The 24,258-nt window shown below is 37.5% G+C and overlaps 1 long non-coding RNA gene across 1 annotated transcript in view; it reads left to right on the top strand.

Moving 5' to 3' along the window:
• LOC122227265 overlaps positions 1–24,258 on the top strand; it is a 91,324-nt gene that overhangs the window by 48,348 nt on the left and 18,718 nt on the right. Inside the window, exon 2 of the long non-coding RNA XR_006205946.1 lies at positions 23,633–23,706. This is a non-coding gene — a long non-coding RNA (uncharacterized LOC122227265). The remainder of the gene's footprint in view (positions 1–23,632; positions 23,707–24,258) is intronic.

Below are 24,258 nucleotides of genomic sequence, written 5' to 3'. Positions count from 1 at the left end.
ACAAAGCTTTTGTTTCTCCCCTTCCCTTGGGCAATATGAATTAATTGCCTTGACGGGCCTGACCTCTGAAACACAAATGCCTGTTTAAAATAAAAGGCTGATTATTACATAATGAACTATATTCAGTTTACTAAATAGTTAACTTAAACATAAATATATGTATACATTTATGCTGAATAGATGTATAATTTATGCTAATGATAATTACAAATAATACAAAAGTATAACTGGTATTCATTACCAGTGCTTCATTCTGCTTCTGCTTAAGAGCCATATACTGACAATTTGACAGGCCGCTGGTACTATGCTGGGCACTGAGGACACAGAGATGGCTATGGTATCATCTTTGTCCTCAAAGAGATTCGAGTTTAGTGGGGGAGTAAGATGTATCAAATTAGCTAATGTATTATGAAAGCCCTCATTAAGAAATGATTAGGCTGGGGCACCTGGGTGGCTCAGTGGGTTAAGTGCCCAACGGTTGATCTCAGTTCCGGTCTTGATCTCAGGGTTCTGCATACAAGCCCCACGTCGGCCTACTTGAAAAAAAAAAAAAAAAGATTGGGCCGACACTGTTGTTTTATTGTGACTCTGAAGAGGTTCCTTGTTTGCTGTGCTGTGCCTTGTATTCACTTGGTCCGTGTCTACATTGGCCTTCATTTCCTTAGTCACTTCCTTGTGAGGTATATTATTTAGGCTTGGCTATGCTATGCTGCTGAAACTAAGTAACCCCCAAATCTCTGGATGGGAGATGGACATAGCAAAGTTTTGTTTTTCTTACAGCGACTAACCCTAATGTGATCAGGGAACATAGCTGCTCCATGTGGCCACTTAGGGATCCAGGCTCTCTGAGCATCTTACTTCCTATAGGGAGAGGGTGGTGGCACCATCGTAGCATGCATTGCAATGGAAAGGTGCAGCAGTTTTTAACCATTGCTACGCAGAAATAACACACATCATTTTTGTCACAGGCCATTAGCCAAAATTTGTAACAGGACCCCAAACTAACAACAAGAAAGGCTGGAAAATGTAGGGGAGCCTGTGGATTATTAGATGATTGCTGCTGTTGCTGCCACCAGAGTAGTGATTTGAGAGCATGAGCTTTGAAGAATTTGAATCTTGACCCTGTTAGTTACTTTTGGAGTCCCCAAGGGGGAGGGCACATAAATAGCAACACTCTTCTCTGCTGAGTTCTGAGCTTAAGTGTGTGTGTGTGTGTGTGTGTGTGTGTGTGTGTGAAATAGGTGATGGGATTAAGGAGTACACTTGTGATGAGCACTCAGTGTTGTATGGAAGTATTGAATCACTATATTATACACCTGAAACTAATATTATACTACATGCTAACTATAATTGGAATAAAAACTAAAATAAGGAATATATATGGAGGCCAAAATATCATCCATATTAATGGTCAAAGACAGGTTGTAGGATGTGGCTTTATTCTACTTGTCAAGCAGACCCCCTGGTGGAATCCCAGAATTAGGTTGACCTCTGGACCAGGTATGGCATGGTGGAACAGTAGAGAACTCATGTCTTCTGCAAGACAGATGACTCCTAAAAGAGGAGGAAGAAAGTGGGGATGAGCAGAGCATGACTAGTTACACTTCAACTACTTACCTATTAGGTAGGATATCTCACCTCTCTGGGAATAGATTAAGTCAAGAAGCTAGAAGAAACACTAGTGAAGCTCCCAAAGAAAACTCAAAGTAAGGGAAAAGAGTTTTGTTTCGTTTCGTTTTGTTTTGTTTTGTTTTTTATAACTCTTACTAGTTGTGACATTTGAGTCAGTCACTCAGCCTCTCTGGTCACCAATTTGCTCATCTATAAAATGCAGATGATAGTATCTCACAATATCTCTTCTTGGGTCTTTTACAACTGCTAGAAATTAGGAGATGTGCTAGACTGGTAATGGGGAAGAGTTCTTCAAATGTCTTCTATAAAATGCTCATAAATACTTGAGATAGAATTACTTACAAGTTTATAGAAACCAGATGGTTTTAAACACATCCCCCACCCCCAAAACACACATAATTTGAAAAATCTTCTTGGCTGTTTCTTTCCAAACACTTGCCCACTCAACAAGCATTTCCTCAACAATCCTGTAGGGTTGTTCTTGTTCCTAACAGTAAATGTCTGAAGCCACCCTTTTCTAGCAAAAGCAAAAGCTACCCAGTTAATGTCTCTCTCTGAAGGTTTCTCTTTTAACTCTTTCGTAACTATTGCCATTGAGGGTTTGAGTGGCTTTGTAGAATGGAAAATACCCAAATCAAAATAGTCATTTTCAGAAAAGTGAGCCTTCCATTTTCCTAGTGAAATACTAATTATTCTATGACCCAGAGAGTCCAAGGTTGAGGCTTCTTAGATAAGAAATTACTTTTTTCACATCTAAAAGATATTTAAAAGTAGAAATGCTTTAAATGAAAGTATTAAATTATACAATTACATGTGTAGACTGTGCCATTGAGGGAGTTATTTTCATGCTGTAGGCTGAATCCAGCATAAAAATATTTACTGCTCTGAAATGTCAATATAAAATAATCAGAATCTAAAATTAAATATTTACTGTATAATCAGCCTGCATTCATCCATCTACAATGTTCCATGAAAAACACTGATTACACTGAATTTGACCACCTGGATTTTCCTAATATTTTCAGGCTTAAGAAAAAAACCGCCAAAGTCTCACTCACAGGCATTTTCAAACAACTTTTCAAGGGAAATCTTTTGGAACAGGGAATTATGCAATGATGACTTAAGGAAGTTCCAGATAACACACGCACACACACACACACACACACACATACACACACACAAACACACACACACATACACACACACACACACACCAGAAGATGAACCTCTCTGCTGATCTTCCTTCATCACATATCTTAGGTTCAGTTGCATTTCAGCAAGTCAATAAATCTTCACAGATATTCACCAATTCTGTGATAAAACTGTGCCATGCAGTAGGGATAAAAATGTGGTCCGGAGCACCTGGGTGGCTCAGTTGGTTGAGCTTCCGACTTTGGCTCAGGTCATGATCTCACACTCCATGAATTCAAGCCCCACATTGGGCTCTGTGCTGACAGCTCAGAGCCTGGAGCCTGCTTTGGATTGTGTCTCCCTCTGTCTCTGCCCTTCCCCTATTCATGCTCTGTCTCTCTGTTTCTCAAAAATAAATAAATGTTTAAAAAAATTTTTTTTAAATGTGGTCTGTGTTCTTGGGGCACTCAGCATCAAATGTGAGAGACAGATTGCTAAGTAGCCAGTTATAATGCACTGTGATAAATCCTACATTAAGCATAAGCCCAGTGGCATCAGGTAAGAAGGGTCCTGAAGAGAATCATCAAACCTACTCTATTATTTCAGAATGAAGCCAAAGGCAATATTATTTACTTTATGAATGTCCATGCAATTGGAAGAACCAAACTCAATTTTAACTCATTGTCAAGACCACATTTTCAACACTCATTCTGAAGATTAACATGGAATCTGCCAATTTAGTGATGTGGATTGAAATTGACTCTAGGGGACAATCTTCTGAAAGTGCCAGAAAGGTCAAAACATGACCCAAAAAGTCCTAGACTAGGCAGGAAGTAGGGGTTTAATTTGTTTGATCTTAGGTTAAAGATAAGTGCTTTCTGGAGCACCTGGGGTGGCTCAGTTGAATGTCTGACTCTTGATTTTGGCTCAGGTCATGATCTCATGGTTTATGAGTTGAGCCCCACATTGGGCTCTGAATTGACACTGTGGAGCCTGCTTGGGATTCGGTCTCTCCTTCTCTCTCTGCCCCTCCCCCACTCACTTTCTCTTTCTCTCTCTCTCTCCCTCCCTACCTCTCTCAAAATAAATATATTTTTTTAACTAAGCGTTTTGTCCTAGCTACTGTTTTACTATCTGAAAATAAGCTGGACCTGTTGATCTCTTAGGTTCTTTCTACCTCTGAATACATATGATAACTACAAATCATTCCCGTTAAAAAAAAAAAAAATTAAAACATCCTAGAGGTGCCTCATCAGGGAATGACATTAGCCTAATTCAAGTTACAAATTTCCTTTGCTTATTCAATAATTGATGAGACTACATAACACTTGGGTGTCCATCAGAACTGGGTTTGAGTCCAAGCTTTGTCACTTTCCTGGTTATGAAGCCATGAGCAATTTATTTAATTTTTCTGGGCCTTTTTTATGTAAAATGAGGAAGTTAAAGCTTATCTGAGATGGGACTTATGGGATTAAATAAGATAATGAATGTAAGAGCTTAACTAGTGCCTCACACAAAAAAGGCTTTCAATTAACAGAATCATTTTTAATTTTTTTTTAATGTTTATTTTATTTCTGAGGGGGAGAGAGAGAGCATGAGCAGGGGAGAGGCAGAGAGAGAGGGGGACACAGAATTGGAAGAAGGCTTCAGGCTCTGAGCAGTCAGCACAGAGCCTGACGCAGGGCTCAAACTCACAAACTATGGGATAACAGCTGAGCCAAAGTCAGACACTTAACCGACTGAGCCGCCTAAGGACCCCCAACAGTATTATTTTTAATGAGTTTAGCTGTGGAGTTCACACTGTCCACAGTGCTGAAGAAAAACCTTGTCCCTGCTTATACTCTGGAAAGAAAGATGTGTGAAATCATCATGCCTAGTACAGAAGAAAAATATATAAGAGAGGCATGAACAAAGTATATCACAGAACAAGAAGAGTGATATTGACTTAGAGCTTGAGAGAGGGGTAGAATCTAGAAAAGGCTACACAGAAGAAGTAATATGTCAACTGGATCTATACATGAGATCAGCAAGGCAGCCTGGGGTCATTTTGTGAAAAGTCACATGAAGGAATTTGAACTTCCAATAAGTGAGAACCCATCAAAAGTTGATTTACCGCATATTCATTTTTAATAATTTTGACTTCAGATTTCTTTACTCAGTCTGAATCCATAGTATTCTGTTGCTCCATTCGTCTAAATCAGGAGTGGACAAACAGCTTGAAGACCAAATCTGGTATGTGGCTCAAGCTTAGAGTGCTTTTAATGTTTTTTAAATTATTTTTTTTTAATTTTAACTCTAATATAGTTAACATACAGTGTTATATTAGGTTCAGGTGGATAATATAGTGATTCAACAATTCTGTACTCAGTGCTCATCATGCTAAGCGTGCTCTTTAATCCCTAACACTGATTTCACCCATCCCCCACACACCTCCCCTCTGGAAACCGTCAGTTTGTTCTCTAAGGTTAACAGTCTTTTTCTTGGTTTGCCTCTCTCTCCTTTTCCTTTGTATGTTAGCTTTGTTTCTTAAATTCCACATATGCATGAAATCATGTGGGATTTGTCTTTCTCTGACTGACTTATTTCACTTAGCATTATGGTAGTAGTAGTTCCATCCATGTCATTGCAAATGGCAAGATTTCATCCTTTTTATAGTTGAATAATATTCCATTGTGTGTGTATGTGTGTGTGTACATACATACCACATCTATCTCTCTCTCTCTATATATATACATAGGTGTATATTTATCCATTCATCTATCTATGGACACTTGGGCTGCTTCCATAATTTGGCTATTGTAAATAAAACTGCCATCAACAGGGTGCATATATTTTTTTGAGTCAGTGTTTCTGTATTCTTTGGGTAAATACCCAGTAGTGTGATTATTAGCTTGTAGGATACTTCTATTTTTAACTTTTTGAAGAAACACCGTACTGTTTTCTACAGTGGCTGTACCAGTTTGCATTCCCACCAACAGTGCACAAGGGCTCCTTTTTGTCTACAACCTCTCTAACACCTGTTATTTCTTGTGTTTATTTTAGCCATTCTGACAGCTATAAGGTGATGTTGCATTATAGTTTTGATTTGCATTTCCCTGATGATGAGTGATGTTGAGCATTTTTTCATCTGTCTTTTGGTCATCTGTATGTCTTCTTTGGAGGAATATCTGTTCATGTCTTCTGCCCATTTTTAATTGCATTATTTCTTTTTTGGGTATTGAGTTGTATCAGTTCTTTCTATATTTTTGGGTACTCACCTTTTATCAGATATGTCATTTTCAAATATCCTCCTTCACTCAGTAGGTTGCTTTTTAGTTTTGTTGATTGTTTCCTTCACTGTGCAGAAGCATTTTATTATGATGTAGTCCCAGTAGTTTATTTTTGCTTTTATTTCCCTTGCCTTAGGAAGCATATCTAGAAAACTGTTGCTACAGTCAAAGTCAGAGAAATTCCTGCCTGTGTTCTTTTCTAGGATTTAATGGTTTCAGGTCTCACATTTAAGTCTTTAATCCATTTTGAGTTTATTTTTGTGTATGGTATAAGAATGGTCCAGTTTCATTCTTTTGCATACAGCTGTCCAGTTTTCCCAGAACCGTTTGTTGAAGAGACTGCCTTTTTCCCATTGCATATTCTTGCCTCTTTTGTGAAAAATTAATTGATTATAGGGGTGCCTGAGTGGATCAGTCACTTGGGCATCTGACTTCGACTCAGGTCATGGTATCACGGTTTGTGAGCTCGAGCCCCACGTTGGGCTCTGTGTTGGCAGCTCAGAGCCTGGAGCCTGCTTCGGATTCTGTGTGTCCCTGCTCACACTCTGTCTCTGTCTCTATCAAAAATAAATAAACATGAAAAGATTTTTTTTTCATTACTTGACTATATAATTGTGGGGTTTGTTTTTTGGACTTTCTATCCTGCTCCGTTGATCTACGTGTCTATTTTTATGCCAGGACCATCCTGTTTTGATTCCTACAGGTTTGTAGTGTAAGTTGAAATTTAAAATTGTGATACCTTTAGTTTTGTTTTTCTTTTTCAAGATTATTTTGGCTATTCAGGGCCCTTTGTGGTCCTGTACAAATTTTAGTATTTTTGGTCTAGTTCTATGAAAAATGCTTGGGTAGGAATCGCATTAAATGTGTAGAATCACTTTTGGTAGTATGGTCATTTTAGTAATATTTGTTCTTCCAATCCATAAGCTTGGAATATCTTTCTATTTGTTTGTGTTGTGGTTTTAACACTTTTAAATGGTTAATGTGAGTAACTACATAATATGCTTGATTTTGCCCGTTGGCCAAAAAGCATAAAATATTATCTGACCCTTTAATAAAATTTTTGCTGACCACTGGCCTAAATGACTAATATTAAACACATAATGGGGTTTTTTTTTGTCAAAAGGCCACAATGTCTATAAACTTTATAAATATTTTCTTTGTGCCTCACATGTGTCTAGAATTATCTTTCTTCCTGAAAACATTCTTTCATACCCAGCCTATCTTTTGCATTGTACAACAGGTTCAGGATTCAGTGATGAGCTTTGCTTTCCTGTATCCTTTGCCTTCTTAGCTATACTTTATATTTTCTCTTGGATCTTATGATAATTAAACAATGGGAGTTTTATGCCGTTCTACCTTTTCTTTATCTTTCCAGAAGATACCCAATAGTTCTACTGGTACTGGTACTTCTGTTTTCTTGGCCTGAAAATAAGAATTTCGCTCTTTTCTAAGTGACCTATGTTGCAATTTTGTGTGGGATCCACATTAGCTGGACTATAGGTGATTGACCCATACATATGCAAAAGAGACATCAAACAATGGTGACTTAAAGTAGAGTGTATTTCTCTATCTCATATAATAGTCCTGGAGTAGTTGGCTACAGCTGGGATGGGGGCTCTGCTCCATAAGGGTTTGCAGGGATCTGGGCCCTTTCTATATTGTTTCCCATTCTTAAACAGGTTTCCCTTTTATGAGTGGTGTGAGATGACTCACTACCACATTATATTCCAAACACTTGAATCAAAGATGAGGAGAACATATTACCTCCCTTGCAATATTGTTGTAAAATGATAGATATGTAATGCACCTGAGCAAATGCTACAGCTACCTGTTATTACTAATAAATAGGTAATTGCAAAGGTTCTGATGAAGTGCCAGTTATTTAAACCTGTGCTGAAGAAAAATAATTTCAGTGGAGTTGAATAGTGAATTAAATTTAAAGTTGCATTTTTGATCTTCTCCTTTGTTCTGGGAATATGATGGCTATTATAATGAGTGTACTAGTATTGGTTACATTTGAGAGGAATTTTATTGTTTTTTGTTATGAGCCAAAGATTGTCTAAAGGACTTCAATTCTAGTAAATTCTGAATTCATGCATAACTCAGCAGGAAAATTCTTCGAATCCCTGTACCTTTTTTCAGACTTTTTGCCTGTAGCCAAATCCTATTAGATGTATTTCCATGTCATGTTGTGCTTAAATAATGTGGCAGGACAGAGCCTTGACTTAGAAAATGACACCCTTCCTCCGAGGAGGCTTCTATCACAATCATCTCATACAGAAATCATATCTTGTATTCTGCCTCTGTGGAAATGGGCGATGTTGTTAAAAATTTATTTTTGCTGCAAGAAAATCTGATTCTTGGTTTATTGTGTCAAACAGCTGCTAGTATATAGTCTGGGCAGCTGTCCAGCTGTGAGGTTCACATAAATTAATTTAACCCTTGGGTATATTGTGAGGCCAATTAGAATAGTGCCCCCCCACCAGGTGCAGCAGGAAATTAAGAACACTTTTCATCAGGGAGATCCAGATGATTTGATGACGCCCAAAGTTCTATATGGAGTATTTTCCAAATATCAAGGCAAATAATCATGTAAGATATGTTTATGACAGCTTGAATCCATATTCATATGTAAATATACACACATACATATATATATATGCATATATATATATATATATATATATATATATATATATATACATATATAAACAAATGGTGTGAAGGAAAATCATAATACTTAGGCACATATCACTTTACAGAATGTAATGTATATTTTCAGGAATAATCCAAGGTATTTGAATAAAATTGCATTGAATTCTGCCAATCAAAAATACTCCCTTTTCTTTCTTCTCATCTCCTTTCTTAGAACTAATTCTACTGAGACAGTGTTGGATTGGCTAAGTGTTATGCTTTTACTCCTTTAAAAGCAAAAATATAAAATAAAATTATGTGGACCTTTAATGTGCCTCCTGTGGTCCTTGGTCCCTGGCTTGAGAAACATTGAATTAAAGGTTCAGCACTGTCATCCCTATAGGTAATTACTAGAATAGTCACAAAAGCTGGCTTAGAAATCTCATAGCTTTGCCCATTTGCAAAGTATTCAACCATATGATTTATAATATGCATATGTCAATGTTTAGAATTATAATAGTATAAAAGGAAAATTGTAAATTATCATATAGAGTTCTCAAACACCAAATAATAGGGCCATAACACTCTCCAGGGATCTTCACACATGGAGTTTTGAGAAGCACTGAATCAAATCCAATTTTGAAACTGCTTATTTTAAGGTTAAATGGACCCTTTCTAGGATCTACAGATTCTCCTCTTAAGTCTTACATGCCATTTCACTTGATACAGGTTTATTAAGAGGCAATATCATATGATGGTTCAGAGCCTGGGCTTTGGGGTCAGTTTGAAAGGCTCAAGTCCGAGTGTGGCCCTGTCCTTTGCTTTGGGAATGTTTGGCCACCATGTCTCCTGTCAACTTTCCCTCTCAGTATTTATTTAATCTATTTATAATTCTCTTTTAGAGCCTATCTCAACACACATGTCAAAATGAAACCTTTCCTCAATGCACAGATAAGAACTGGTCCCTGTTTTATATACTGGTACTCTCTGTGTAATAATAGCAACAGAAACAGGTGTTCCTGGATGACTCAGTTGGTTAAGCTTCTGACTTTCGATTTAGGTTCAGGTCATGGCCTCACAGTTCATGGGATCGACTCCTATATCATCGGGCTGCACACTGACAACGTGGGCCTGCTTGGGATCTCTCTCTCTCTCTCTCTCTCTCTCTCTCTACGTCACTCTGGCCCTCCCCTGCTCGCATGTGTAGCACTCTCTCTTTCTCAAAGTAAATTAATAAAACTTTAGAAAAATAATAATAACAGCAACAAGAATACAATAATGGCAAGCAATACTGAGCAGCTATAATGTACCAGGCACTATATACGATGTGCTTTACCTGCGTTGCCTCATTTAAACCTCACAACACCTCTGGGAGGTAGGTGTATCATTATTGTCCTCTTACAGATGAAGAAACTAGATAAAATAAAAAGTATACTAAAAATATAATGCAAGCCACATGTAATTTTGAATTGTCTAGTACCCACATTCAAAGAGTATAAAGAAGGTTGCCTGGGTGGCTCAGTCAGTTGACTGTCCAACTCTTGATTTCGGCTCAGGTCATGATCCCAGGGTTATGAGATTGAGCCCCAGGTTAGGATTCTCTCTCTCTACTTCTGCCCCTCTCTTCTGCTTACACACACACTCTGTCTAAAAAAAGTTTTAAAATTTAAAAAAAATAAAAACAAAATAAAACGAATATTTTAAGAAGTAAAAATAGTTTAAGCAATATCTTATGCAGTGCAGTGGTTAAAGTGAAATGCCCTAATGGACATGGTAAAGTTGAGTTTAGTGGAAAATTATTTCACACTGCTTCCATTTTAAAATTTTAATCAAAGTGAAAATTTCAACATTCAGTTCCTGAGTCACACTAGCCATATTGCAAGTGCTCAATAATCTCACTTTGCTAGTGGCTACCACGTTGATAGTGTAAGCCTAGGTTCTGAGTAACTTGCCATAGGTCTTTTACTCAGTAAAAGACTCACTCAGTAAATATTTACCACGTGCCTATTACACGACAGGTGCGGTTCTAATCTCTAGAGACATAGTAGTAAAAAAAAAAAAAAAAATAGACAAAGTCACTGCTCCCGTGAAGCTATCGTTACAGTGGGATGAGAGAGACAATAAACAAATAATTAACTAAAAAATGCTTTCAGGTCATATTAAGTAGCATGAAGGAGAATAAAGCAGGTGGAGAAATGGCAGTAGACAGAGCTGTTGTGTATAGCTTGTTGGGCTCTACACCGCCCAGCTCCAAGGGACACCATTCACATTGTTTGTGATGTGAATGCCACTCCCTGGACTAGTGCAGAACAGTAGCCCTGGGACTTTGGGCCGAAATCTTATGTATATTAATCAGGAAAGGTGCTCCAATAATGGAAGGTCATTTTAGCAAAGATAGGAAGGCAATGAGGGAACAAGCCATCTAGAAGTACTTTTCAGAGAGAATAGCCAGTGCAAAAAGCCCCACGGCAGGAAGAATGCCAAGCGTGTTGGAAGGAAGCAGTGTAGAACGTATTAAACAGGGGGACACATAGTAGGAGATGCAGTCACAGCAGTAGCCAGAAGCTGGATCACTATAGGAGTTTGGCGTCCATGATTAGTACTTTGACTTTTATACTGAGTAAGATGGGAAACAATGACTCGATCTCCATCTCTCTTGCTCTCAATCAATCAAATCAAATCAATCAATCAAATTTTTCTTTTTCTTTCTTCTCTTTTCTTCTCTTTTTATTTTCTTTTTGAAGAATTGGCCTGGCTACTTCGTTGCGAACAGACTGAAGGGGGAGGTTAAGTTTCCGGAAGCCAGTAACCACACTATTGTAGTAATCTGGGTGAAAGATGATGATGGTTCAGATTAGAGTCACAGCAGGGGACATGGTGAAAGCTGGATTCAGAGTGACCAAGCAGGGAGAGTATTTGAAGTGGGAGCTTGAAGGGTAGAACTGGGATCATAACCTAGGGAGCCTTATTCCAGAAGCCACACTTTGCACTTTTGTGTGGTGGGCTTTCCCCCACTAGAACCTAAGACAGAAAAGAGGTCATGGTTTGTCCTGTTCACAGTTCTGCCCTGCTGTCCTGCTGGTGTTGAGCCTTCAGTATGCATTTAATGAACAAATGAGCACTTAATGTATAAATCAGGAAACTGAGTCCCAAGGAGATTGGCAATGAATTAGTGATAAGTGGGATTGGAATTCATATGTACTGGTTGCACAAATATTTGCTAAGTCTTACAGACCAGCCTGCATATCCCTCCCAGTTTCTGTTGTCCAGCAAATACCATCGAAGCCAAGGCCCATTTCTTGTGAAACCCAGTGACCAGGTCCAACTTTGTTGTTCCTTTACACATGGCACCAATCTGTTCCACAAGTTAGTTGAAGGAGAACGACAATGAGCCACATTATGCCTGCCTGCTTTGACATTCTATTCTAATGCCTTTCTGTTCATTATGGTCACCCTCCTCCTTTTTTTCCCTAAGCTCACATTTAAAAGATAAAGAAATATAATTTATCTTCCTATTTCCTTGCATGGTTTTCTGCAGCTGAACATGCTCCCCATAAAATTGATTTAAGATTCCTACCAGACTTTAAATTGATTGCAAACTGCCTTTAACTTCTATTGCTTTGTTTTTCCTCCAGCAACTTTCTTAACTTAGTTAAATGGGCAGATACTCCTCTAGCCACTGCTGCTTCGAAGGCTAGCTCCTCTAGACTTTCCTAAGGGTGCAAGAAGATCAAAAACTTTTCTATTTTTATTTCATAGAGAGGGTTTTCCACATTATAAAACTAACCCATACTCATTGAAGGAAGTTTGAAACATACACACATATACACACCCACACAAAAGAAAAAAAAAGGAAGAAAATATCCAACTGTGTAACCCCAAGGTAGTGTCTTTAAAACTTTTTGGTGGGGGCGCCTGGCTGGCTCGGTCCGTTAAGCATCCAACTTCGGCTCAGGTCATGATCTCACGGTCCATGAGTTCAAGCCCCGCATCGGGCTCTGTGCTGACAGCTCAGAGCCTGGAGCCTGTTTCAGATTCTGTGTCTCCCTCTCTCTCTGCCCCTCCCCTGTTCATGCTCTGTCTCTCTCTGTCTCAAAAATAAATAAACGTTAAAAAAAATGACTTTTTGGTGTATTTTCTTGCCATCTATTTGCGTATGTGAATGAATGAGTAAGTGTGTGTGTGTGTGTGTATGTGCACACACACTACATACTTGTTGTGACTCATGCTTTTTCGCTTAACAAGCCATGCACATTTTACTGTCTAGAATCTTACATATTGTTTTAATAGCCATACGTTATTTAGTAATGAAAACGTTGCTATATCCCACTGATAGGCATCTTTCCACTTATCCGTTCACAAATAATGCCACACTGAACATTTTTGTTTATAATATAGATTCTGTATTTAGAGTGATTTCTAAATCATCCCCCAAGGCAAAATCACTTCTTAATTCCCAAAAGTAAGATCATTTAGTCAAATATAGCATTAAATTATACCATTTTAAACTTCTACCTAAACTGTATGCAAATATCTACCTCCCTACTAACACTAATTATTTAATAGTTGTCTTTTGGTCTCTTTTTATTTCAACTGTGCTCATTTAATAGGTTTAAAAGCCACCAAATTTTATTTATTTGCATGTGTTTGATTGATTCTAAACTTGAATATTTCCACATACCTGCCTATTCATTGTATTAATTATTTTCTTCATGCCTTTTTTATTTATTAGAATATCAAAATATTCTTCTTATCAATTTGCTTAACTTTTTAAAAATTTTTTAATGTTTATTTATTTTTTAGAGACAGAGAGAGAGAGCACAAGCAGGGGAGGGGGAGAGAGAGAGGGAGACACAGAATCTGAAGCAGGTTCCAAGTTCTGAGGTGTCAGCACAGAGCCTGATGTGGGGCTCGAACCCACGAACTGTGAGATCATGACGTGAGCCAAAATCGGATGCTTAATTGACTGAGCCACCCAGGCACCCCTGCTTAACTTTTATAGAATAAACATATTGCATTTGTCAAAATTTCTATTCAAATTGGTTTACCAGAATGCTGTTTGTGTGTCCATGTTTTTTATGGCATGATTTTAATATACATTTGGGAGGATCAGTAGTTTCTAAATTAAAAATAATTATGGGAGTAATTTTAGGAAATACAAATAAACACGAAGAAGAAAAAAATTCCCCCACGTTTATGATAACCACTCATAATATTTGGGGCATTTTCTTTCATCTTTTTTGTTACACACTTAAGTACTTTCTACAAAAGTAGTCTCATCTTCTACATTCTGCCGCCTTTTTTTTCCACTTAAAATGTTAGGAATTTATTTTAATGGCATAAATATTCTTCTTCATTATCATTTTAATGGCTTCATAATATGCATAGATCAAAATTTATTTATTCAGACCACTGTTGTCAAACCTCTTTATTTCTAATATTTCACTGTTATAAAGATGCGTGGACATCTTTATGGCCAAATCTTTGGACATATCCATAATTATTTATTTAGGATGAATTTCTAAAAGTGGGTCATAGGTTTAACCAAATTTTAAGGCTTTGTTATATATTGCTAAACTGCTCTTCAAACCTGTGTCTTAAGTTTATGGTATAGGATTTATTTTGCCTTATAGTTGTAAATGTTTGCATAGTACTTGAAATAATTTAAAAGGAGCAATTTACCTAGCTCTGCATATATTCGGAAGGAAAGACAAATATATATACAATATGCCAGGAGCCCAAATTTCCAGAGTCTATAGTTCACAATTTATAAATCTTAGAGTTAGTTGAATACATTATGTATGGCTTCTTTCTTATATATATTAGAGAAAAATTGGTTTTAAAAACTCAACATTTTACTTTGTCTACATCAACTTGTCTTTGTTCTCACAAAGCCATATTTTCTAGATCAACTAAAGATGTGGAGGCAGTGACTCAGGGGCCTAATAATAGACCTACCAAATGCTTACATTTGGTACAAATGCTTACAAATGCTACATGTACGAAGCCCTGGCTGACATTCATTCTTTCATTTGATCTCAGAATAGCTTCATTTTGGGGAAGGGGATACTGAGCTTCAGAATTGTTGAGGGGCTTCCAATTCACACAGAAGTTGCAGAACGATATCTATTTCACTCCAGAGGAGTATAGTTTTCACTAGTCTATGTTGCCTCTTCTTGGACTCTAAGACTTCGTGGATTTTACTTTCTCCCCACCCCCATCCTATCAACTTACACTTGCATTTACATTTATATTAAAAATTGACCTTTGAGAATTGCACACAAGTTCTGGTTTCAGCCTTTGCTCTCTCTCAGTTCTTGTTTATTTTAATTAGCCATTTAAACTTGTACATAGCACCCCAACAAAGGAGATTTTCATATTAATGAGGATTAATCACATGCATACTATAAAATAATATAAATTAACCCCAGCAATGGTTACTTATATATTCTGAGATGTGTCTTAATATGCCTTCTATTCAACATTGAATAATGGGTTGTGGTTTTTAAAAACCATACGGTAGAAAATTTGGGGAGGGAAAGATATTCAACACTCATTACCACAGATAATTTAAAATGTATAATCAACAAAGTAGGGTATCATACAGTGTAGTGAGATCAGAAAAAAAATGAGTCATAAATGTTCAAGTTATTGACGTTTAGTAGAAAAGTTGATGATCTGAGGTCATACATCCTTTGCATTCCATCTTGGCCTCTTACTAATGTGGGACTTTGGACAAGCCCTTTCTTATCTCTGAGAGTCTATTTATATATCTTTAAGATCTAATGATATTTTCTTCAAATACTTAAGAGGGTTGAATTCAATATCCAACAGGTACTCTAAATTGCAAAGTTATGTTACAGTATTAGCAGAGGGAGAGCAGAATTTGGAATGTCACTATAATGGTCAAGAATGAGCACAGACCCACCACCCATGGTATCTCTGAGGAGTCCTGTGACCTGCCAGGCAATGAACAAACTGGCCTGGGGTCCCAATAAGAGACAAGGGAGTCGAACACAGTTTGGCAGAAAAGTTTTCATCTAGGGAGTAGGAAACCTCATTTTGGTGTTTTCTGTGTGGATTTGGCCACATTTTATTCTCTGAGCTTATGTTTCTTGGGGTTGGTGTGTGACTATCCTTAGCATAGTTTTGTTTGTTTGTTTGTTTGTTTGTTTGTTTGTTTTGGCATATAATAGGCCCTCAGTGAATGCAAACTCTGTCCTTGGCTCTCTTTATTTATAAAGTAAATGTTGGGTTAAATGTTATCTAAGTTCCTTCCAAATCCACAATTTTTAAGTTTTTTTTTTTAACGTTTATTTATTTTTGAGACAGAGAGAGACAGAGCATGAACGGGGGAGGGGCAGAGAGAGAGGGAGACACAGAATCGGAAGCAGGCTCCAGGCTCTGAGCCATCAGCCCAGAGCCCAACACGGGGCTTGAACTCATGGACCGTGAGATCGTGACCTGAGTTGAAGTCGGACGCTTAACCGACTGAGCCACCCAGGCGCCCCTCCAAATCCACATTTTAATGGATTCTTAGATTTCATTTCATTTTCATTATGCATTGTTGATTGACTAAGTTCATAATAATCCTGGTCTGGTTTCATTTGGTTCCCATAATCTTAAAATGTCATAGCTGGAAGAAACCTCAGGAACCACCCAATCTGCTTATTTTACTGACGAGTAATTGAGCTCATTAGTAGGAGCAGGGGAGAAATTGACTTGATCAAGGTCACCCTGTAGGTAGTGACAGGGTAGAGAACACCATCCATGTTTTCTGACCCATCCCAAGACTCAGCACCCACCCCTTCCCCAACCTCCAGCTGCTGCTGATACGTTCCAGCCCGCAAAGCAGCACGATTTGCTTCTCTTGTGTTAACATTATTCTAGCATGTAATGTCTGTGTTTAAGGCAATGACCTGAGAAATACTTTTATTTCCAGTGATGCACTTATTTTGCAGGGTTTATTAATTTTATTTATGTATTTGATCTCTCCAATGAAATAATAAACTAATTAGTGGGACAATTTACTGGTGTGTTCCTCCAAGGATGTTTTACAGCCTCAGTGCAAGCTTGTCTAACTGTGGTATCAGCAGATCCACTTTTGCCCTGCTGCCCTTAATTTTAGCCATCAACACACATGGCAGTCAGCTCCGTGCTGGGTACTTGTGCCTCCAGGGGCATCTGGAGATATCAGGTCTTAGGGCAAAGGAACTTTTGCTTGGGAGCCTCCCCAGAATTTATTCAAGAGACAGGCTGCTTCATCAGGCTGAAAGGGGTGGGAGTTGGCCTCCCAGAGAATTGAGCCAGTGTATTACCTGAACTTCCCAGAATGTGAAGGTTAGAGAATGAGGCAAAGCAATGTATACAGAAGTGTTGAAAGTCACAGATGAAAAAGCCCATAGTCCATTAAGACCAAGAGCAAAGCAAGGAGCGTGATGAGAAGATTGATATGGACAGTAGCCGCAGGAACATTGCAAGATGCAGGAGCAAGGGTGAGAGATGCCAGATGACCCAGAGTCATTGGAACAAATAGCACAGTAGTACTGAAGTTTTCGTTTGGTTTGATTTGGTTTGGTTTGTTTTTTTTTAACTGGCTTTAATGTGAACTACATGGACTTCCTTCTCAGACAGCCCCCATCTGTGCTCTCTTAACAGCCAATACTTTCTCATCTGAGAATTATTCATAGTCTCATGTCATTATTTGCTTGCCTGTCCCCATTTAACTGTGAGCACCATTATATCACCAGGGCCTAGAACCATGCCTAGAATATAACATAGCTCAATAAGCATTTGTTGAATGAAAGAAGGAAAGGGTGGATGGATGGGTAGATGGATAGATGGATAAATGAAGAAGTGAATCAGTCTGTCAAAGCTACTGGAGGGTCAAAGACTTGTGACCTATATGATATTCATGTGCCGTCTTTGATGTACCAAGCAGAACCTAACAAGAGATATTTTTGCCAATTATTTATATTTATTATAGAATTACTCACCCATAGCAAAGAAGTATCCAATATAAAAGTGTTTAATCTATCTTGACTAAACCTTCCTTCTTATTAATGTTTAATTACACCACACACAGAAACATATTCATTTGGAGTAGAGGTCAAAGGTCACAGTACCCTAAACCTTTAGGGGGTAACTCTGCCGGCCCACTAGTTGCCCTGTGGGTATGGATGCTGCCACTGTCGTGGCTGCCACTAAACTGTCACTGTGGGTTGCATCTAGCATGAGGGTTCTTGTCCGAACAACTTCCAGACCTCTAGCCAGAGACTGGCTGGAACATTAGGAGGAGGAAGGTGGGGTGGGGGGGTCCTGCAGTGGGAGTTATGCAAGCTCAGGATCCTCTCACTCCGTAGTAGGAACCCCTTTACTGAGATTGGCTCCCTTAGGGATGTTACCTTTGTTATGATTGGCTGCATGCAAATTAGGAAACCCCGCTGTGTTCATCGCAGATAGAGTGTATTCCCATCTAGGCCACCCCTATCCAACTGGCTGTAGAGTTTTGGGAGGCTGTGCAAATGAAGTAGCCCTAACTTGTTGATGCTGTTTACACGTGGCGGGACATAAGCAGTCCTCATGTGTTGGCGATGATAAAGTGCTAGGGCCAAATCTGGGACTTGTGGTCCTAATTTATGTATTTACCTTCTGTATGCTCAGAGCGCCTGGGATTCTAGATAGGGATTCTAGATTCCAGGCAGATACCAGGAATTGGGCATGTCTTTGAGATCTTTGGTGAATACATAGAATTATTTGTAAAACAATTTAATTATAAGGCCTGCCATTTGTTCCGTGACTACCACATAGCAGACACAATACCAGGGTCTTTCAATATAGTACTTAGTGATCACAATTCTGCAATTAGGTATTCTTATCTCATTTTAAAGTAAGGAGACTGAAATTCAGAAGGGTGAAATAACTTGTCCAGTTTCACACAGGGCCCATTGTGTTGATAAGAAAACATACTAAGTTTCATACGGAGTAGCAATGATAACTGCCAAAGATGGAAAAACTGGCAAAAAAAAAAAATCCTTGAAAAAGCAACTCTCCATTGGCTCTTTTACTCCAAGAACTAAGGAAGGTAGCAAAAATGGTGCATATTATATTTTAGCTGTAATATACCTACAGACAACTTGCAAAGCACTGGTGTTTTTCTGGAAGCTGTGTTTGGGGGCTCTGGGCTTATTCCCACATCTCCAAAAGCAGAGTCTGTCCCAGGCTTCCATACTGTCCAGCTGACAAATAATAGTCTCATTTTGATTCTGTGTCATTCGTCAAGGACCAGACAGCATGCATGTGTGCCCACATCTCTCCTTCTAGATGACTAAAATAGACTCTCCTATGTAGTCACGACCTGGCAAGGAAAGGCTGCAATTTTATATGCCGTCCCTCATGGGTAGAGGTTCTTCACCAAAAGTTGTAAACTCTCAATAGATTCCAAGCATGAGCATTGTTTATTTTTTCTGCAAACTCTAGGTCTGGTGTATATTGAAAAGGAGTGTTTTTTTTCATTGTTGTTGTCCCATTAGATTTTTCAGTTTATTGTATCAGGCGTTAACACCTGGATGATAATCTGCTGAATGATCTTCCCCTATGTCACGTTTCTTCATGGCACTTATCATCTGGCATACTTTGTATTTATTGCTTTGTTTAATTTGGTGTCTGTCTCCATCCCCTGGAATGTAAGCTCATGAGGGCAGAAATATTCATTTAGTGTGTTCTTGAATCTCCAGTGATCAAAGCAGTATTTGGCACAACTGTGGTCTCAGCAAATATTTATGAATAATAACAATGGAAGGGTAGATGTAGGTATATATGGATAGATGGACAGATGGGTAGGCCCTGTCAACTGTGAAAATTTAGGGTGAAATTATAGTAATCAAGGTAAAACAGGTTTGCACAGGACTATGAAACTAGACCAACAGAATAAAATCTAGAGCCCAAAATAGACTTTACTGACTGAAAACTTTGTACATGATAAATATATCACTATAAATCAATGCAGAAATCATAGACTAAGATATAAATGGTACAAGGAGGATGCATAAATATACAGAAAATGTACTGAATCCTAACCTGACACCATGTAAAGAATATCAATTCCAAGTAAATTAAATGCAAGAGGCATAGCTTTAAAAACTTTAGAACGAATTATAGGACAATGTCTTTATGACGCAGGGGTAGGAAAGGATGTAATGAATAAAATAAAATAAAATAAAATAAAATAAAAAAGCACCTACCTTAAAAGAAGTACTAATAGATTGCCTTACATTAACATTTTAAACATTGTATATGTTTGTTTTTTTTAAAAAACAAAAAGACACGCTTTGGATCAGGAGAAATGGTTGGAACATACGTAACTGCAAGAGGGTTGAATCCCCAGCATGCAGATTAGTATAGAACGTAATTATAACATATCCAGAGGTACCACTACATATTTTGATTAAATATTATCATTTTACCGTTTTGCTGTTTCTTTCCATGGCTTATGCCCACACCAAATTTAGGACTTTGCTAAATGTCATTTTCCAGGTAAGGTCTTCCCTAACTACCTTTTTTGAACTTGAGGTCTCACCTTAGCGCCTTCATTACCCCCTCTGCTTCTGCTTTCGTCATGACACCTATGATCATATGACACACTAGACATTTCTGCTTTCCTATATGTTTAGTGTATGTTGTTTCCTCCCTGGAACACCTCAATAGAAAAAAAAAAAGGGGGGCATATGTTAAAGTAGCCAAAAAACCATTACAAAAATATAAAATAAAAATAACAAGAGAATGTTCAATGTCACCAGTAATCAGAGAAGTGCATGCTAATAATAGAAGATATTTTATATCCATCTTTTTGGAAAACTTTTAAAGTCTGGCAATACCAAATGTTGGCAGTGCTATGAACTCAGGCTAGATTCGTATGCATTACTACTGCCACACTGGAGAGCCATGTGTTACATCTAATAACTTTGAAGATGCATACACCATAGAGAAATCTCATACACGTGTGTCGAGGGAGTTTAACTGCAGCGTTACTCCTGTTAGCTCAGTTTGGAAACAGCCCAAATGTTCACCAATATGAATGATTAAGTCAATCTAAATACCTAATAAAATATTACCTAAATATTAAAATGAATGAATGTAAGCCAATTCTATCAAAGTGGCAAAATCTTTAAAACATATTTAAGAAAATAAGCTTCAGATGGATGCCTACTGAGGGGTATCATTTAAACGAAATTTTAAAACATGCAAAACACTGCTATATGTTTTTTATGGAGGCAAAGCATGTATTAGAAGCAAAAAAGCATGCATGGAAATTTAGGAGTATAGTTATTTTTGTGGAAATGGGAAGGAATTCATGGGATAATTTGTTTATATTTATAATGTTTATTTTTAAAAGAAAATGTTTAAAGCGAATATGACAGGGTGGTAATATCTGACCAGGCTGAGTGGCAGTACATAAGTTTTGGTTATAATTATGTCTGTGCTCAACTTCATGCTTGAAATATTTAATAAGAAAAGAAATAGGAGGGTACTTAAGTGTGACTGACAAGGAATAAAGTTTAAGCCATAGCATATCAAATAATATGGTGTGACATGGCAAAATTGTAAACTGAATTTTGTTATTAGACAAAGACTATATACAAACCCAGATTCAATGCCTTCTTTTCATAGCAGTTCATGAGATTAGGCTTTGGAACCTGACATTCTAGGTTCAAGTCTTGACTCATACTTAATAACTGTTTAAAATTAGGCATCAGTTTTCTCACCTATAAAGTGGAAAAATGAGATAAAGTAGAAATTATTTTAAAAAGAGAGAAACTCAACAAAGCCAAGAGTTGATTCTTCAAAAGGATCAACAAAACTTACAAACTTTTAGCTAGAATGATTAAGAAAAAAAGAGAAGACACAAATTACTAAAATGAGAAACGAAAGAGGGGACATTACTACCAACATTACAGAAATAAAAAGGATTATAAAGTGGAAAAATAGTGCCTCCTCATAACAAATATTCTGAGGATGAAATGAAATCCTATTTGTGCAGTGTTCAACACATGTCATGCCACATAATGAAACCGAAGATCAGTATTGATGTAAACAGGCATAAGCTTGAAGTCAATTTTGAATGCCATGCTTTCTCTCATTTTATTTGTTTTCTCCATTAACCCTACCAAGTTGGTGTTATTATTATCCCATTTTATATGTAAGAAAACTGAGCCTGAGAAAGGTCAAATAACTTGCCCAAGATTTTCCGTCTCTTAAAAAGAGAGATGAGATTCAAACCAGATCTATCTCCAGAAAAACATAACTGTAACTTAATGTCCTGGCTATATTTCACTAGTTTTATGAGTAAACTAAATTGAATTCATTTACAATAAAACATTATAATAATCTATCCCTTAGCTTTATATTTTTCTTTGAGTAGGAAGTCAACCAGCCATTGCTGATTAAAACTAATAACAAGTGTCTACTTAGTGTATGTGTATATAAGTTCACACATGTAAAATAACTGAGTTGCCATAATGGGCTGTTGTTACTAGATAAATATTCCTGCCTTAAGCAGATTCTTGGGCTTGGAATATATTGGAAGATCAGTAGGCTGTGGTATTCTATTATGTTGAGTTTTTCTCTCTTTTTTTTTAACCATGGGCTCTTCTTTTATTTTTATTTATTTATTTATTTATCTATTTATTTATTTATTTATTTATTTATTTATGTTTCACTGTCTTACCAGAAAAATTGTTATCTCTCTGCTTTCCATCTTCTTCCATCCTCTGTGAATCCAAATGGAACTTAACTTTTATTGTCACTGATTATTTTGAATGAACATGTTTCTTAATGTAATTTTTGTCAGGTCAATTCCATTTCTTATGTCTTTTATTCATTCATACATTCATGCATGCATGCAGCACACATTGAGTGGTGACTATGAACTTGCTTCTGGATTAGGTTCCTGGGAAGTAAGGGTTAATAAGTCTGTAGAGAGAGGCAGAGGTGGAAATGGACAATCCCCGAGCAGTTTTATCTACTGGATGGAATTGGTACTACGGAGCATGGGGTCCCCCATTTTGATGGCGGGGGGGGGGGGGAGGGTCGCGGGTGTGGAGAAGTGACACAGAAATGGTGATGTTGCCCCTGAAACTCCTATTTGTATGTTTATTTACCATCTAGAAAATAATGCACGATTGTAGAAAACTTGGTAAGCATAAAGACAAGAGAAAAATAACCTATGATCGTGCTACAATGAGCCACTGTTAGCAGCTGATATATTTTTTAAGACCAACTTGTACATGGATGAGCTCAAATTTTTAAGTAATTTTATTATATTCTACATATTTTCTCATATCCTGAAAATTTTTTTAAATTATTTTTATATGTGCGTTAATATTCTTAATGTGTTAATATGTACAAACACTAACACTCATTTTATCATTCCTGTAACAGTTGTCTCTTTCTTACAAATAACATTGTGATGATAATCTCTGTGCATATTGTTTCCTTGAGAAGGAATCCTGAAGGCGAATTACAGATTAAAGTGTATGATCACTTTTAAGACTTTTGACATTTTCTCCAGTGCCCTCTTCTTTACTGATATCAAGGCAAGAGCTCATGCCTTTAAGAGAGTCAGATGAATTAGAAGTTGGAGAAATTCTTTAATAATTCCTACACATGTGTAGATACGCACATGAATGTGTACACACACATTTTAGGCACATACACATGTATCCTGACTCCCTCCTACCTGGGGGGCATTGTGTAACACCTCTTGCCTAGTACTTAAAATGGGCTGATTTGTTGATTTTGTTGGTGGTGGTGGTGGTGGTGTTTTTGTTTTAGCCACCTCTGTATTTCCAGTGCCTGGTATACAGTAGGAATTTAGGAAATGTTTCTTGAATGAAAGAGAGGGAAGAAAAATAAGGCCATGAAATAATTATTTACTTTCTTAAACATCTTATTTTATTTGCTTTCAGCCTTCGGCAAGACATGGTGGTGAACCCTGGCTCTAAATCTTCATGATTGAGGGACTCTTTGACACAACACAAAGGTAAATATTTGAGGCTGGTTGACTCACGGGTATGAGGAAAATCTTCCTCTCTGGGAAAATGGCTCATAAGTGTCTCTGAGTCCTCTTCAAGTGTGGCTTTGTGCTTTGTGTTCCTCCTTAAAACATCCTGGAGGGTTCATGGAGCCTTTGGGAATTGGAGCTTAGGGTCACTTTTCTCTGGTCTATTTTGTGTTTGTGCTTAGAGAAAGGGAATAGTGATTCCCTTTCTTCTCTTCTTTAACTATCTAGGAAGTGTCATTAGGAGTTTTAAGTTTTCCTGCCTGGGTTTTAGCCTCTCCCAGTAGGTGGTCTCAAAATGGTTTGCTTTTATTTTTATTTTTTTTTCAATATATGAAGTTTATTGTCAAATTGGTTTCCATACAACACCCAGTGCTCATCCCAAAAGGTGCCCTCCTCAATACCCATCAGATGGTTTGCTTTTAAACACAACTATGTTAGCTCTCCTCAAATGCCCTCTGTTTCAATATATTTACCAACAGAAGGAACCATTTTCAATTGTTGAAACTAAAGTCAAACCATATGTAAGATAAA

This window comes from Panthera leo, chromosome C1, assembly GCF_018350215.1.
Source record: "Panthera leo isolate Ple1 chromosome C1, P.leo_Ple1_pat1.1, whole genome shotgun sequence".
In the NCBI taxonomy this organism is placed as follows: domain Eukaryota; kingdom Metazoa; phylum Chordata; class Mammalia; order Carnivora; family Felidae; genus Panthera; species Panthera leo.
The sequence above is the reverse complement of the archived record's forward strand: the minus strand, read 5'-3'. Positions and strand labels throughout refer to the sequence as shown.